Source organism: Rhinolophus ferrumequinum, chromosome 18 (genome assembly GCF_004115265.2).
Source record: "Rhinolophus ferrumequinum isolate MPI-CBG mRhiFer1 chromosome 18, mRhiFer1_v1.p, whole genome shotgun sequence".
NCBI lineage: Eukaryota > Metazoa > Chordata > Mammalia > Chiroptera > Rhinolophidae > Rhinolophus > Rhinolophus ferrumequinum.
The window spans coordinates 55,659,121-55,676,248 of NC_046301.1; the positions used below are offsets into that span (position 1 = coordinate 55,659,121).

Here is a 17,128-nt window from a genome sequence, read left to right on the forward strand (position 1 = left end):
CATAATCTATGTGAGGTTTACTGATTTTGAAGATGGGAGCATATGATAGCAAGATTCTTCTCCAATGCCATATTTAATGTCACAGGAAAGGTTATCAGCAGAATCAGACCAAAGGCAAAAAAGGGCAGTAAGAATTGCATGCCAACAGTCACTCCAAACGCTTGTCAAAAATATCTAATGTCTTTTTAACCTCCATCATTCAACTCTTGTAAGAACTAAGATGAACTCTTATTAGACTGTTATTTTTAAAGCTAAATCCATAATTAAATAGATGTATTTTCACTTATAGGGTGTAGAAAAAAATATTAATTTGTGCTCTGTTCAGTTCTTCTGAAAAAGATTTACAATGTTGGAGCTCATTTGAACAGTAGTCTGAGAAGATTTCATGGTGTGGGAAATAATTTCCTCCAACAAATTTGGGTCAGTAATTTTGCTTGAAATTAGATAAAGCAGCATGACATTCAGTACTCAAATTGAGATCAACTTGTTCAAACTCAGTGTTCCCAAAGCAAAATATGGTGTAGTACCAATCTCTTTTCCATCTGCATTATATATTTGAATGTAAAATCACCAATTACATCAAATTCCACTTGCATTCACAAACTCCCTATTTGTTTTGTTGAACTGTGATGAACCAGCTCGTGCTCCATCAGTATAAGGTTACTCAACCTTGAACTGTTACAACCAAACAGAGCTTTTCCCTGTCTGCATCTTTTGCCTGACTCCCATAAGAGTTACCCATAGCCTTTTATTATTAGATTAAATGTCACAGGAAATGTATTCTTTCATCTTAAACAGCCAGGAGCTATTATTATTCTTTTCCTAGCAGGAGAAATGTGACCTCCTATGCACAAGTTTCATATCCCAGAGAGAAGAAGGTTTATCATTTAATTTACAACTAGATGACTTTAATGCTTTTACTCGCAGGAGAGTGCAACAAAGTCTTTTGTCAGTTACCATAATGTAAAGCCCAGGAAATAGGTTTTAGGGAAAAAACAACTTTTCTCCATGTTTGGTTTGGAACTTGTGATTTGGTACCACCTTGGGTCTAGGAGGAGAGAAAAGGAGGTAGTGGCTGTATTACATTTATAACAGTTACCATGTGCAAGATATTCATGTACCTTATATGGTTTAGTGCTCTCAAAACCCATCAAAGTAGTATGACAATTCTTAAGTTAAAGACAAATAAACTGAGGCTCAGAGAGATTAAATAACTTGTTCAAATTCATGCAGTAAGTGGCAGGGCAATGATTCCAATCCTTGCCTGACCCCATAGGCATGTTATTTCCATTACTTCATTCTGTCTCTTTAAATATATCTACCTTTTGTCTCCTGTCCTCTTTAGCTCCCTATGATAAGAACTAATAAGGACCTGTTCCTGGTCACTGCACAAAGGTAAGAATATTCAAAAGCAAGACTATAACTATCATGAGTTTCAGAACTGAAGCAGGCAATTTTGTACCCATTTAAACTGTCCCATTCTTCAGTGACAAAGCCAATTAATTCTCATAGACATTAGGCTCTCAGATACTATTTTTTTTAAGTCCAAAGAGGAACATATTATAGCCTTATAAGAAATTCACGCAATTAGTCGATAAATAAGTCTTGGAGATCCAGTACACAGTACAGTGATTATACAGACAACAAAACTGAATTGTAAACATTAAACTTGCTAAGAGACTGGATCTTAATTGCTCCCAACACTGGAAGAAATTATAATCATGTGACATGATAGAAGTGTTAGCAAATGGTACAATGGCAATCATATTGCAATATAAATGTATCAAATCAATATGTTGTACACCTTAAACTCGCACAATGTCTTATATCAACTATCTCAACAAAAAATAATAATGAAAAAAATCCAGAATTTTATTAGTTAATTGGGCTTGATAAAAATTGATAAAGTTTTACTAAGACTGTGAAATTACAACTAAGTTGTATGGGAAGAGCAAAAAAAAAAAAAACAAAAAAACGAAGCTGGGACAAGATTGGTTTCATTTATTGCAAATCTTATTAAAATTCTTAATTTTAATAAGAATTACTCAATATGTATTTGTTAAATCAAAATTAAATATTATACCTTTTGTTTGCCAATTTATAACTCTTAGAGACTTCTGTTTTATAATATTTTAAAATAAATAATTTATTTTGGAAGACATTATTACTGACTAGAAAGATTAGTTCAAGAATGTTTCAGAGTTCATCATTAGGAATAGTATAATTTTAAGGCTCCATTACACAGATACTACTGAAGACAATAGGTCTTTAATGACAATAATCAACAACTTATCTAGAAACTTCAGTTGAATATTCAACATATTACAGAAAGGGCAAATGCTATAGCCAGATATGTAAATTACAGATATGTAAAAAACTTTCTTACTTATTCTAAGACATCATCAACAGCAATAAACACCATTGGTTTAATAATAGCGATTTATGCAAAAAAAAAAAAAAACAAGAAATGTATTAATTGTAGCTAAAAATATATTAAAAATTTCATTGCCCAACAAAAGAATATTCTAAAATAAAGATAACTTTATCTATAGAAATCACAATCAGAGTTGGAGTGTAAGACTTCTTCACAACATATCTAAACTACTTCTGAAGTTCAGCAGAGGATAATGGTGCCATGTGGTTTTTTATAACATATGATTGGAATCTTCACCTCCTAGTAACATTAGAGCAGCCACTAGGACATTAGTGTCACTGGGACAGCCATTAAAATGCTAAAGCTTATGAAATATAGCAGGATTATTATATCCAGTACTCTTAAGCAAGATAATTCAGGTTAACCCCCTACCTACACAGAACACAAGTAAAAAACTGAAAATATAAAAAAGAAACACATTAAAGAACTAAAATGAGAGTGAAAGAATGTTACCTGAGCCAATGTACAAGACAATACAGAAATCCAGAGAAAGGAATCCTACTTTCAGAAAGGCTTTTGTTCTCAGAGCATTTGCCAAATCCTAAAGAGCTGAGCAAGAGAGTGAGCAGTACTTTTTTAAATCCAGGACTCAATAAAAGTAAGAGAACCCCAGTGAGGCAAAATTCACCTCAAATTCCCCTTTTTCCTGCAAGTGAGTAGCATTTTAAATACATAATTTACAATAAGATAGCACATTTGTGGGTCCCCTACACCTACGGGAGGTCAGACAATTAAGTTGACGAACTTTACACCAAGTAAATGCGTGGCAGAAATTTCGCGAACTTAATTTGTATTGTTTGATTCATACTCATGGTTGTTTTCAAGTTTCAAAATATTAAAAAGTAATCTCCAGGAGCTCTTTTGGAGTTCTCAATATCTGTAGCCACAGTCAGTAATTCTTCTGATTGCTAAAAAGTCCATTTCTGGCTCACTTTATGCTCAGTACTAGATATATGGTACACATTTAATAAATATTAATACCTTCTCCCTATCTCATGCTGCCACAAACATAAGATCATCAATTATATTAGATTTTCTTCTAATGCATATTTCAATGAATGTATTCAAGAATCTCAAAAACATAACATGCCAGTATATCTTCTTTCCAAGACACTTTATAATACAATTGAAATATGCAAAAATATTTTTTTTATCTTATACTCTTGATTGTTATCACATGATCTATTACAACTTCTCTATGGTCTGTGTAAGTTTTCTTCCCTTGCAAATAAATAGTCTCCAGAGTTTGATATTGATCAAAGGCAAAACCTGATATATAAATTATTTCAAGAACTTCAAACATCAAGTTGAGATTTCAAATTAGGTGTATAAAAACCTGTTACTGGCAACTTCCTTCTGAAATTAACCAAAAGCAAGGAGAACAAAGAGGTGAAATGGAAATTCTGTCTTCACTGATACTGAAAAAGAACCTTTAACATATACTTCAAAGTTCTACTAAATGGATTGAAAATGGGACCAAGGTGCAGACAGAGAAAGATAAGTACCATATGATCTCACTTATTTGCGGATTCTAAAGAAAAGAATAAGTGAATGAACTAATCAGAAACAGTTTGGGAGACAATGAGGAAAAACTGAGGGTTGCTAGATGGACGGGAGGGGTGGGGGGTGGGGGGGGTGAGGGGATTGGAGGGCAGTCGGTGACCACAGGATGGCCACGGGGTTTGAAAATTAATCTGGGGAATGTAATTTGGTGGTTACCAGAGCGTAAGGGGGTTGGGGGCTGGGGGATGAGGGTGAGGGGGATCAAATGTATGGTGATGGAAGGGGAGCTGACTCTGGGTGGTGAACACACAGTGTGATTTATGGATGATGTGATACAGAATTGCACACCTGAAATCTATGTAATTTTACTAACAATTGTCACCCCAATAAATTAATAATAAATTAATAAAAAAAAAAAAAAAAAAGAAAGAAAATGGGACCAAGGTGAAGGTAAAAAGAAGAAGATTAGCTGCTCACCACTGAAGATCTCAGGTAAAGACAGGATGGTTACAACCAAAAGCTCTTAGTCTGGCACATCCAGGATAGTTGCAGAAGCTTTTTGCCACCTTGTTTGGAAATACGAATTTGCAGGGGAAACAAAGATAACTGAAGAAATACACACATTCTTTATCATTACTATAGCTACATGAAAACCTTGAGTAGGTAAGTGCACCTATAGTATCAGTCTTTGTCAGGTAAAAGCAAGCCAAGGATAAACACACACACGCACACTTCTTTTTTTTTAATTCTATAGAACTCTACCAAGAGCCAGGTTGATTTCCTGATAGCCCAGACTACTTGTTCGTTCCTCCTCTATACTAGTTACTCTGTAATACCTGACCTAAACAATGACGGCCATTAAAAAATTAGTAATACTTAAATAATAATAACAATAGCCAGCACCAGAGATAAGCAAAAAGTCTTCAAACAAAAAAGCCACTGTCATTGAGCATTTTTTAGAAGAACAAGATCAGAGAAAGACTGGTTATGTGAAGTTGCGCTTTTTTTTTTAAGTTATGGTAAATAAAACTGTATGCTAGTCACTCAGAGAGACAGACGTGGGGGTGTAGGGAGGGTGACAGGGGGAGGGGGATGAGAATAGACTGAGCCCAAAACCTGTCCCATGAAGACATGCAAACTAAATTTTTGATGGAGGTGACATTGATAGTATGTGAGAGGAGAATTATTTTTTAAATTGTGTGCAAACAATTTTATAAAGGTAAAATGAAATCAGAACCTTATGTTATTTCTTACAAAAAATCAATTCCAGGTGAATTAAAGATTTAAACGTGAACATCAAAGCCACAAAAACTTTCAGAAGTAAAAACAGTATCTGTTTTTGACCTAGAGGAAAGGAATAAATTTTTCAAATGAGACAAAAACAATGCAAACTTTAAAAGAAAAGACTAATAACACAGAGCTTCATTGATATTGAAATCATAGGTTTATCAAAAACATTCTAACAAGAGTGAATATACAATCCACAAACTATGAGAAGTTAAATGTACCACACTAACTGACAAAAGATTGGTGAAAACAAAGAATGCCTCCAAGTCAATATGAAAATTATAATGAACCAAGTAGAAAATCTGGGGGGAAACTTACAAGTAAATATTGGCAACACCAGCCACTTAAATGAAGAGAAAATAAATATGAAATAAATAATTGAAAGGTGCTCAACCTCATCAACAATAAGGGAAATGCAAATTAAAACCATAAGGAGACAACATTTTACTCTGATCATGCCGCGTCCCACGCGACAAAAGTAGTGGGGAACGAGGAGGGCGGTTCAGGGTTAAGAAAGACAGCAGCCAAGAATATAGTGCAAGCAGGGCCAAGGGACTGCAGCCTCAAGGACTGAGCCCCGAATCTGGCCAACGCATAGCTTTTATTAGTTAGGTGTGGAAGTAAAGGAGAGGAAGCTTGTCAATCTCAAGATCTGTGAATCCCACACATCATAATAGGAAACTGATTCAAGCAGCAGAACCCTAAATCTCTGGATAAGTACTTCCCCAAGGGACAAAAGCTTTATGCATGTGAATAGATGGGGAGCACACCATTGAATCTCTTCCCCTGCAGGTTGTGGGAAGGAATGCAGCCACAGAGGGAGAGGTTCTCCTTAGTCGGGGGAAAGTGGGGGGCTGTGCCTCTATCGACCTCTATCAACCCCGCGATTTCCCCAGATGGTCCCCATGCGGCTGTGTCTGGCTTGGGTTGTCCCCCGCCCCATGGGGAATCATACTGGTCTTCGACTAGCCAGCCATCTTTCTGGGGCCAAGCAGGGAGACATAAGGTGTAAGCACAAAGGTGAAGCAAAGTCTCTGAAAGGATCTGTCTCACAGACTCTCCTTTCTTTAGGGGCAGGTACGAGGAGACAGACGGGTAAGCTGTTGCGTGGCAACATGATCATAGTAACAAAAGTTTTTAAATCTGATTAATACAGTGCTGGCCAGGACATGGAACCCTGGGAACGGTCATGCACTGCTCGTGGGAATATAAACAGCCATAAATACTTTGGAAAATGATTTCCCCTTCTCTGAAGCTATTCAGACATAGAATCACGTACTCTCAAACACAGGCACAAACCCAGAGCAATGGACTGACCCGACCTTTTTTGCTGACATCTTCCTTAATATTTTTGAAAACTTTATACCCCATTGCCCATTTTTAAGTTGGCTACCATCATTAATCAGAAGTTTTTGTAATTCCAAAAGATGTGATTTCCAGTGTAATATAAATAGAACATTATTAAACAAAACTGTTAAATCTCTCTTTTTAAATGTTTCTGAGGAATATAAATATAATAAATTTTTTTACCAACTATCATTTTTTGGTTGCTTTCTTTTGTTATAAAACTTTTATTAGTTTTATGTGTGTACATTCTAGGAATAAGAAAAAATACAAAGAAGCAGAATTTTAAAATTCACTCATAATCCTACCACTGACTGTACTTTTTTGTCTTTCATCCTTCACACGTTTATCTGTGCATATATGTAATATACAAATGTATGTTTCACTTTTAAAAGTACGATATTTACATTATTACTTAGTAACATTTTTTTCATTTTACATTCTGTCCGGAACTGCTTTTTGTACAAATGAATAAAGCTCTCCTATTAAAAAGCAGAAATTTGGAGATTGGTTCTAAATATGATAAACAATGAGATGCAGATAAGAAGGGATGCATCTAAAAACCATTAAAAGCAAGCAACAAATTAAAAGTAAAAAAAATGGAGAAAGGTTTATCAGTAAAATGCAGATCAAAAGAAAGCTTTATGACAATGTTAATATCAGAAAAAATAAAAATCAAGGTAAACTACATTAAATAAGGGTGAGAATGGTTTCAATTCACCGTCCAATGGATTGCTTTGAGTTTGATTCTTACTCTCCTTGTCTATTTCACCCACTTCTCTAAACACATCATCCTTGCTTAAATGATGTTGTATATATCTTATTTAAATTCCTGGAGAGACTAAATCAGCCTTTCTCTAAAAGTTCCTTCTGTGTTTTCCTTCTCCTCTGGCTCTTCCTCCTCCTCTGGCTTTTGCTAAGGCTTCGCTCTTTAATGTTTCACTCTCATTCTCTGGTTTTTCTTCAATTTGACAGGGTTTCATCTTCTGTCTCTCTTCCTTTCCTCCTTCTTTCCTTTTTCTCTGCTAATTTCTCATTGAATACAATTACTTCAGTATTGATCCAATCAGTTTCTTCCTCATCTTTTCTAGCTTTGCTCACTGCTATGGAAAACAGACCTGCAAAATTCCAGCAAGTTGGCTCTTTCTCCTTTCCCTGGCCTCGGGGCCCACGGTCACGCTGCAGGAGGAAGTTGGTACTCAGGCGAGAACAAGGACCAGACTCAACCATCATTTATTTTTAAATGTATAATCAGCTTTTCTTTAACGTTCATAAATTTAACATCGGTCCTTTTTCTCCTTAAACTCACATCTCTATTCCATCTCCCTCACATAATTTTGTGCTAATGGAATGTATTTTATACGTGAAAGTCTATCAGTGAAAATATTATACCAATTTAGAAGGTAAGAAAATAAAGACATAACATTAGTGAATAAAAAATAAACCAAGAGAAAAAAAAGTAAGGAGATTTCTGTTTCCAGGAAGAGGGAGTAGACATACTTTTCCTTATCCTTTCCACTAAATACAACTCAAAGCCCTGGATATTGTATATAAAACAAGCATAAGAAGAGTAGAAAGAAAAAAAAAGACTGCCCCGAAAGCACAGGACCCACAGAATGACACAGTGGTGAGTTCCTTGGGGGTATCTGATGTGCCTCATATATCCCAGACTTGGAGCTGAAAAAGCTGGCAAATTGGAAATACCAACAGACATATATAAAAAGAAGCCTCAACAAAAGACTCTCCAGCCAAAACAACCAGGAAAGGGGAAGACTAGCAAGGCAGAAAACTTTTAAAAAATAACTTCTTCACTCTAGTCAAACAACATGGGGCAAGTGGGGGAGGAGAAGTGTGGCTCTACTCCAATCGTGCCAGCAAAGGCCACCCTTGTAAGATGGTCTCCATCCTTGTAAGACTATAATAAGGTAGCCCAAACCCCTCCCTGCCAGGAGGGTTCCAGACATGGCCAAGCAGGGAGCCAAGACTTTAATCTTCGCCAACCAGTAACAAGCCAACCCCCTGCAGTGTCAGTGGAGACCACATGAGGAGCTGGAACTCCTGAATTCCTAACCCCACCAAGCAGTAATGAGGACCCCCACCATGTGTCAATAGAGCACACTGTTTTGGGGAACTTACACTTCTACTTCCATCTGGCAGAAGCAGATCTGCTGCAAAAGTGGTGTCACATTAATCCAGCTAAAAGAGTTTTAAATAAGATACAGTCTCACAACATAATACAAAAATGTCCAGATGTCAATCAAAAGTCACTTCTTATACCAAGAACCAGAAAGATCTCAAACTACATGAAAAAAAGAATCAATAGATGCCAAGACCAAAGTGACAGAGTTGCTAGAATTATCTGACAAAGATTTCAAGGCAGTCATGATAAGAACACTTCAGTAAGCAATTATGAAAACAAAACAGAAAAGTTCAGCAAAGAGCTATAAAGCCTCAGCAAAGAAATAAAATATATAATGAGTAATCAAATAAAACTGAGAAATACAATAACAAAAAAAAAAAACGCAGCAGATGGGATCAACAGAAGAATAGAAAAAAAGGGGGAAAGAATAAGTGAACTGGAACATAAAACAATAGAAACTATTCAATCTGAACAACAGAGATTATAGACTAAAAACAAAAACATGAACAAAAGAGCTAACATGTGTTATCAGAGTTTAGGAAGGAGAGGAGAAAGAAGATAGGACCAAAATGTACTCAAAGAAATAATGGCTGAAAACTTCAAATTTGGCAAAAAAAAAAAAAAGAAAAGCAAACAAACAAACATACAACTACAGATTCAAGAATCTGCACAAATTTCATACAGGATAAGCCCAAAGAAATTGATGTCAAAATATCATAATAAACTTTTAAAGGCAATCTCTCACTCAGAAATGACAACTTAACTATATGGGAAAACAATTCAAATTAAAAATAAAGGGATGAAAAAATATATGCCGTGTAAATATTTTAATCAAATGAAAGCCTGAGTACATTAGGAGCATATTATTAGCACATATAGTTGACTTCAGAGCAAAGAAAAGTACTAGGGACAGAGAGTGACATTACATAATGATAGAAGGGCCAATTCTCTAAGAAGATACAACAATCCTAAATGTGTATGCACCAAACAACTGAGATGAAAAACATGTGAAGCAAAAATTTATAAAACTAAAAGAAGAAATACACATCGACAATTACAGTTGGAGATTTCAACACTCCTATGTCAACAATTGGTAGAACACCAGACAGAAAATCATCAAGAATATAAAATAGCACCACCATTACTCAACAGGATTTACTTGATATTCATACAACACTCCACTGAATAATAGAATACTCTTTTTTTTTCCAAGTGTCTATGGAACATATACCAAGAGAGACCACATCCTGGGTCATAAAAAAAAAATCTTCAGGTAATTAAAAAGAAATCATACAGGGTGTATTTTCAGACCACAGTGGAATCAAACTACAAATCAGTAACAGAAAGGTAATAGGAAAATTTCCAAACACGCGGTGACTACACAACACACTTCTAAATAATCTATGGGCTAAAAAGGAAGTCACAAGGAAAATTTAAAAAATACATTGATGAATACAAATTCAGCATATAATATTTTGTGAGAGGCAGCTAAAGCACTGCTGAGAGAAAAATTTATAGCATTAAATGTTATACTAGTAAGAGGAAAGTCTCAAATCAAAAATCTATTCTCCATTTGAGATTACATGTATATTAAACTTTTGGATATGCCCCACAGTTCTTGGAGAGCCGGTTGTGTTTTGCTCACTTTTATTTTTCTCTTCTGTTTCAGTTTGGGTGTTTCTATTGATCTATGTTTAAATAAACTAATTCAATCCTGAGCTATGTCAAATCCACTGGTGAGCCCATCAGAGCCATTTTTATCTGTTAACACGGTTTTTTAAATTATTTCTAGCACTTACATTAGTTTCTTTCTTATAGTTTCCATCTTTCTACTGAAATTCCCTATCTGTTAAATCCCATTGTCATTTTTTTTTCACTAGAGATTTTCACATATTAACCATAGTTATGTCAAACTCCCTCTCTGATAGTTTCAACACCTGGGCCATCTCTGAGCCTAGTTCTATTATTTTGTCTCTTGACAGCAAATTGTTGTTTCTTGCTTTTTTGTTGCATCTTATTGAATTTATTGAGTTCCATACATCTTGGGTAGACGTGGAGAGACTGAGGTAAATGGTATTTAGACTTGGAAAGGTGCATGCCTTTTTTATTTTGCTACGCTATAATGAGGAGGAATGAGTCAATCTAATCAAGCGTTGAAGCAGGCTTGAGTTTTGCTAGTGTTTTGGTACCTTCCACTGTACCATTTGCTTCGACTTCCTTTAGCGGGCAGTGATGGACCAGGGTTTCCAGTGGGGTTTTGTTTTTAACGTGTTTGTTTGTTTGTTTATGCTGTCATCTCAACTCTCAATCTTCCCTGACGACACCCGCACCATACAGGGGTTCTCTCTTTATTCTCTTTTCTAAACCAGTGCCAGTTCTTACTACCCAGAGGTGGGCAGGCAAGGTGCTTCTTCTCTATGGTTTTGGTTGAGCCTCATTCTTAGGCAAGCCCTGCGCTTATGTCTCTAAAATGCGGCTTTCTCATGCTCTTGTTCCCCATTACAGCCAAACTCTGCCTCAACTATTTGGTAGATCTTCATTTGCCACAGAGTTTCCTGCCGGTGGCCCCAAAATAGGAAAAAATATATATAACCCTACTTTGTTAGTGTAAGGTCCTGGCACCAGCATTTTTCCCTGCCTTTTCCTCCAAGATAGAGGTCTGGGGAGGTGGGAGGAGTGGTGTGTTTGTTTGCTTTTTCTTTTACCTTTTACCCAGCCGTGTGGGTCTTCCCTGTTCCTTAGAAAAGACAGCATTTGTTTTTTCCCCAAACTCCATCAGGTTAAATCTTTTGTGCCATTTGAGAGAATGTTCTGGTAGGGGCTTCATGCTTCAACCCCGCCCTCCCCCCTGACACCATCACTCCCCTCCTCCAGGACTGCACTGCTGAGGGAGTCTCTCAGCTCTCACTCCTTGCTTCTAATTTTCTCACCAGCACCCCCTGGAGGTCTGTGGAGAAGAACCTGCAAGTGGATGTGAACCCCATTTGTGTCTATGATGCCCAAGGTATTAATCCTCTCACTTGGCCATTAGCAATTCATTAAAAAGTTTCTCTGCATTCTCACAGCTTATATCTCTTCCTCCAAGCTCTGCCGCACGCAAGCCAATGCTTGTCTCTCCTTGGAGCAGTCTGCCTGTCTTTGGATTTCCAGTTGGATTCCTTGTGACATCAGCTCTGTGACAAGCTCAAAAAAAGTTACAGTTTTGTAATTTATCTGTTTGTGTTTTTTTTTTCTTATTTCGTAAGGTAGGACCACCCTTTCTAACTTTTTACACCCTAAGCAGAAGCAAAAGCCTCAGTTTTCAATTTATGATTGATATACATCAAATGTAAGTCACTAATCACATAATTCCTTCCACAGAACTTTGTCTTTCTTTTTTCCTGGTGTTCTGAATGATTTTGACCTTTCAGATAAAATCTTCCTGCAAATTGCTGGTAAGTCAGGACATCTCAATTTCCGGTTTTTCAAAACCAAAATTTCAATATTTTATTTGTGATAAGGTTATTTTAACTATTTCTGTTTCCTTCGGTTACTTTGGAATTTAAATTTAAGTTCTTAATTTATCTTAAGTTGAGAAATTAATAAGAATTTAACAGTATTCACGCTTACCTTTGAAATTGTATTTGCTAGTCACAAAATTAAAGCTGTCATATTACTTGAAGAATTTGCAAGTGAATAGTCAATACGTTAAATTTTTAAAAACTGGAAGATTTTTATAAATAAAATCACTAGCTGTTTAAATATAATGATCATATACAAAATGGCAGGATTTTGGTTAGAAAACTAGCTTGAATTAAGGAAAATTTTTAACATATACTGATTGCTATTTCACTAGTCTATAAGCAGCTTTACGTTTCGCTGGCTAATTTCATCAGTAACATATCAATCTTACCTTAATTGATTTTAAGAAAAGCATGTGTCACTAGTAATCAAAATTAAACATTCTTATAAAGCTGTTAAATCATTTCTTTTAAAGCTTTCAAAACATTCCTGGTAGGACTATAATTGATATATTCATCCAATGGGATATTCGACAAATTAGACTTTAATTTGTTTTTTGTGAATTGATTTGTGAACTGCATATTAGGCTAATTGTCCATTTTGGAAAATTGAATATTGACCAATTTACCTGCTCTCACTAAAGCTTCAAACAGTAGAAAAACCTAAGCATCCATCAACGGGGGCACACTAGCCACAAAGAGCTCAAGAGTCTGAAAGAGAAAGATGCGGTTTCAAACAAACTGACAGGAACAAATCTTTCTAGATAAGGAACAAAGCAAGTTACTGCCATTTGCATAATTCAGTGATTCTAAAGGTGTGATCCCCGGACCAGCATCATCAGCTTCACCTAGGAACTTGTTAGAAAGGCAAATTCTCACATCTCAGTCTTAAAACTTTGCAAATTAGAAACTGGGGGGGGGGGGGGGGGGAGGGGGGTAGCGAGGGGCGGAATGGAGGGATGTACATTTAAGCAAACTGTGTTTTCACAAGCCCTCCAGGTGATGGCCAGGCATGCTAAACTTAGAGAATCACTGATACCGGTATCATTAAAAGGAAGACAGTGTACATGTTGCATGCACACAGAGACACACACAATGACAAACACATACACTGTTACACACAGATGCATACACATCACTCTAAATGCACAGACAGGCCTCTTTTAACTATACAGGAACCTGTGAGAGTTGTTCTTTCTGGGCAAGAGAACAGAAGCTCTAGAAGCCCAGGAAGAAAAAGATTACTTTTGAGAGAACCTTGTGTACTATTAGAATTCGTTTTCTACTTCTTTGACAAGAATAGGTTTAAAAACAAATCTTCAGATTTAAAGCTAAAGAAATGTTCCCAGCTATGGTTCACGCAGATTTTTTTTTCCATTAACTTTCCATGTGGAAATGAAGGAAAATTAGAATTAAAGCAAGTAAAAGAGAAAGCATTTTTAAATATTTTCTGCCCCTTTCATACAATAAACATATTAAGTTTGAGAAAAGGTCGCAGGTTACTGTCTAGGTAACTATTTCACTGTTAGGAACTTGAAACAACTAAAATATCAAATAGTGATTTTAATTAATTGTCATGCTATTACCTTACTAAAGGTATCTGTCATGTAAAGGTATTACATGACATTTTAGAAATATCTACACAAGGCAGAAAATTATTTGTAAAACATAACTAAGTGGGTGTCTACAGACCACAACTTTAAATGGAATGCAAGGTATTGTAAGCATAATTCGTCTCCATCCCCTTGTAGTCAACTTGGCAATAACCTTAAAAGAAGCTTATAGACATGAACTTATATTACGTCTCTGAAGGCAAAAGGTTGCAGTTGTGTTTTTCATTCTATAAGGTTTTCTGAATTGGTACGTAAAATATTTCAAAATGTTTAAAATACAGTCTACCAACATATCTAAAGCAATCCAGATAATGAACTAATTAGTACCACCATAACAAATATACATATTCATGTTATATTATATTATATTAGTATTTCCAAAGCTCAGTATAATTTTCTTTTTGAGATGGGAATATAATTCTAATTTTTTCAGGCCACAAATTTATATGTGAGGAAACAACTAAAAAAAAAAAAAATACAAGTCTTTGTGATTGTTCTAGGTTATAAGTCCTAACTATAAAAGTCCTGTGGTGATTTTAAAAATATGTCCACATTTTTATTTTGTATTTATCCCTTCAAGACATGAAATTTAACTCTTTCCCCTTGAGTGAAACATGGCAGAAGTGATATTATGTCATTTCTGATAATAGGTTATAAAAAGCCTGTAGCTTCCATTTTATGTACGAAAAATCTTTCTTAGATCTTTCACTCTTGGGGAATTTAGCTGTCATGTAGTGAGAACATTCAGGCAGCTTACAGAAAGCCCTGCATGGTGACGAACTGAGATTTCCAGCCAACAGCCAGCAAAGAATTGCAACTTGCCAACAGCAAGTGAGTGAATTTGGAAGTAGATCCCACCTGCACTCATCTGCAGTCAAGTTTTCAGATGACAGCAGCCCTGGCCAATAGTTGACTCCAACAAAACAGACCCTGATCCAGAACCATCCAACGAAGGATGGTTCTAACTTTAAAATTCCTGACTCACAGAATCTATGAGGTAATAAATATTTGTCCTTTTAAGATGATAAACTTTAGAGTAATTTGCTATGCAGATATAGATAACTAATGCATGTCCTAAACACTATTATCTGCTCAGTATAGTGGACATGCATTTTGTATTTCCCCATCATCCTTTGCTTTGTGGAATCACTCCTTCTGCACTCTAAATAATTCTGCACAATCCATGACATTCCTGGTATGGCTGTCTTATATGCCCTCCTTGGCATAGACCAGACCAGGAAGTCAGAGTATGCCATAGTGTAACCAGAGTGAGTGATTCAGAGTTACACATGTAAGTTAAACGGGGCCAATCAGAATCACCTCAAATAATGTTACCAGAGTTATTAGAAAGATGTTCACCCTTCCTCTGAGATCATCACTCTAAGTTTCACATAATACTAAAACTGCCATCTTTTCGCTCTTTGGAAACAAGTTTTCTAAAAATAGAGCCAAGCTGATATAAGAAAGCTGGCAAACACAAGATGGAAAGAGAATGCGTGTGTTTTTATCACACTGTTTAAACTTCTGTAGTCTATTATCAACATTTTCCTTTCCACGTAGGTGAGCTTTTTCATATTTCAGCTATTTCTGGAGTTCAGTTGGATTTCTACTTCTGAATGAGTCTGAATGAGTCAACTGAATGAGTCCTAATAAATGTGACAAATTTTGTAAACTCAAAATACACCTAAGACTTTTGCTTCTGGCCGTGATGAAATAATAGGAAACAGTTTTACCCTGTCACCATAAACAATTTAAAATGAACAAAAAATATTCAACAAGTTTTCAGACATTGGACAAAAATCATCTCAGGACAGTGATCCTTGAGAAAAAGGAAACAAATGAAGTGAGGCCTAAAACTGTTCCAGCCTACTGTCTGCAGAGTTTCTAGGCCTCAAGACAGAATAGCTAAAACCAAACAGACTCTGGAAGTCTTCCTGAATTGAGACAGAGTTGAGAATTTGGGGATCCCAAAGCAGCTAAAATTCCTAGTGCAGAGTAACAGTCAGGAGAGTGTTGGAGAGAGAGAGAGAGAGCTGAATTCTGAAAATATGCAAGGAATTTCTCTTGAGTCTTCAGCTGAGTGCTTTTTAGCACATGCATGGGAAATAACTACCTGAGGCTAGTGAAGCAATTCCAGAGATCATGGTGGGCTGGGAATAATTTATCCTCCTAACAGCTAGGGTGTAGAAATCTCTCAATTCATGAGGCAACGGGTTATGTACTTGGAAAAGGATTATCTCAATAGTGGAGCCAAATTAGCTCCAGGCTAAAGGTAACTGCTGTTTTCAAGGAACTTAGATGAGTCAGAGAACAAACTTCAAAAAATGTGTAAAAGAATACAAAAATGCCAGAACTAGACAACATAAAATTCATTAAATCACCCTAACAATTTCATTCAACACTGTACTGGCAATCCTAGCCAGTGCATTAAAGAAGAAAATTTTTAAAAACAAAGATGGAGGGGTCGGGGAGGAAATTGTTTTTATTCTCAGATGACATGATCATCTATCTAGAAAAGGAATCTGCAAAAAAATCTACTCGAAGTAATAAGAGTAGTTTAGCATGGTTTACAAAATGAGTATACAAAAATCAATTATAGTTTTACAAGCTAGTAATAAGCAATCAGAAATTAAATTTTTTTAAACTATACCATTTACAGTAGCATGAAAAAAAATTAATTTGACAAGTATTTATAATACCTATACACCAAAAATTATAAGACATTGATGAGAGAAAAGCCAAACATGTAAAAAAAAAAAAGCAAACCATATTCATGGGTCACATCAATTATTGCCAACATATCATTCTTCCTAAATTGATGTATAAATTCAATGCAATCTCTAACAAAATTCCAGCAGGTTTTTAACAGAGAGTGATCCCCTGACCCTAATATTTATATGTAAATGCATACAACCTGAAAGGCAAAAATGACATTTAAAAGAAAAGCACAAAGTAAAAGAAAAGAACAAATATATCCTGATTTCAGGATATATTACAAAACTGCATTAATCAAGGAAGTGTGATATTGGTATAAAAATGGCAAAAGTCCACCAAAAGGTAAATGAATAGACAGACGTATATATCCACACAATGGATTACTGCTCAGCAATAAAAAGAAATAACCTATCAATATACACAACATCTACAAATCTCAAAATAATTATGCTGAGTGAAAAAAGCCAAAGTAGAGTGCATACAGTATGAATCCATATATATAAAACTCAGAAAAAGTGCAAGCTAATCCATAGTGACAGAAACAGACCAGTGGTTGGTTGCCTTAGGGACAGTGAAGTGTTGGGTGGGAGGG

At 35.7% G+C, this 17,128-nt stretch overlaps 1 pseudogene; it reads right to left on the minus strand.

Annotated features, from left to right (window-relative positions):
- Window positions 1-7,253: 7,253 nt before the first annotated feature.
- LOC117038536 (transcription elongation factor A protein-like 9) lies at window positions 7,254-7,551 on the minus strand (annotated as a pseudogene).
- Window positions 7,552-17,128: the final 9,577 nt, after the last annotated feature.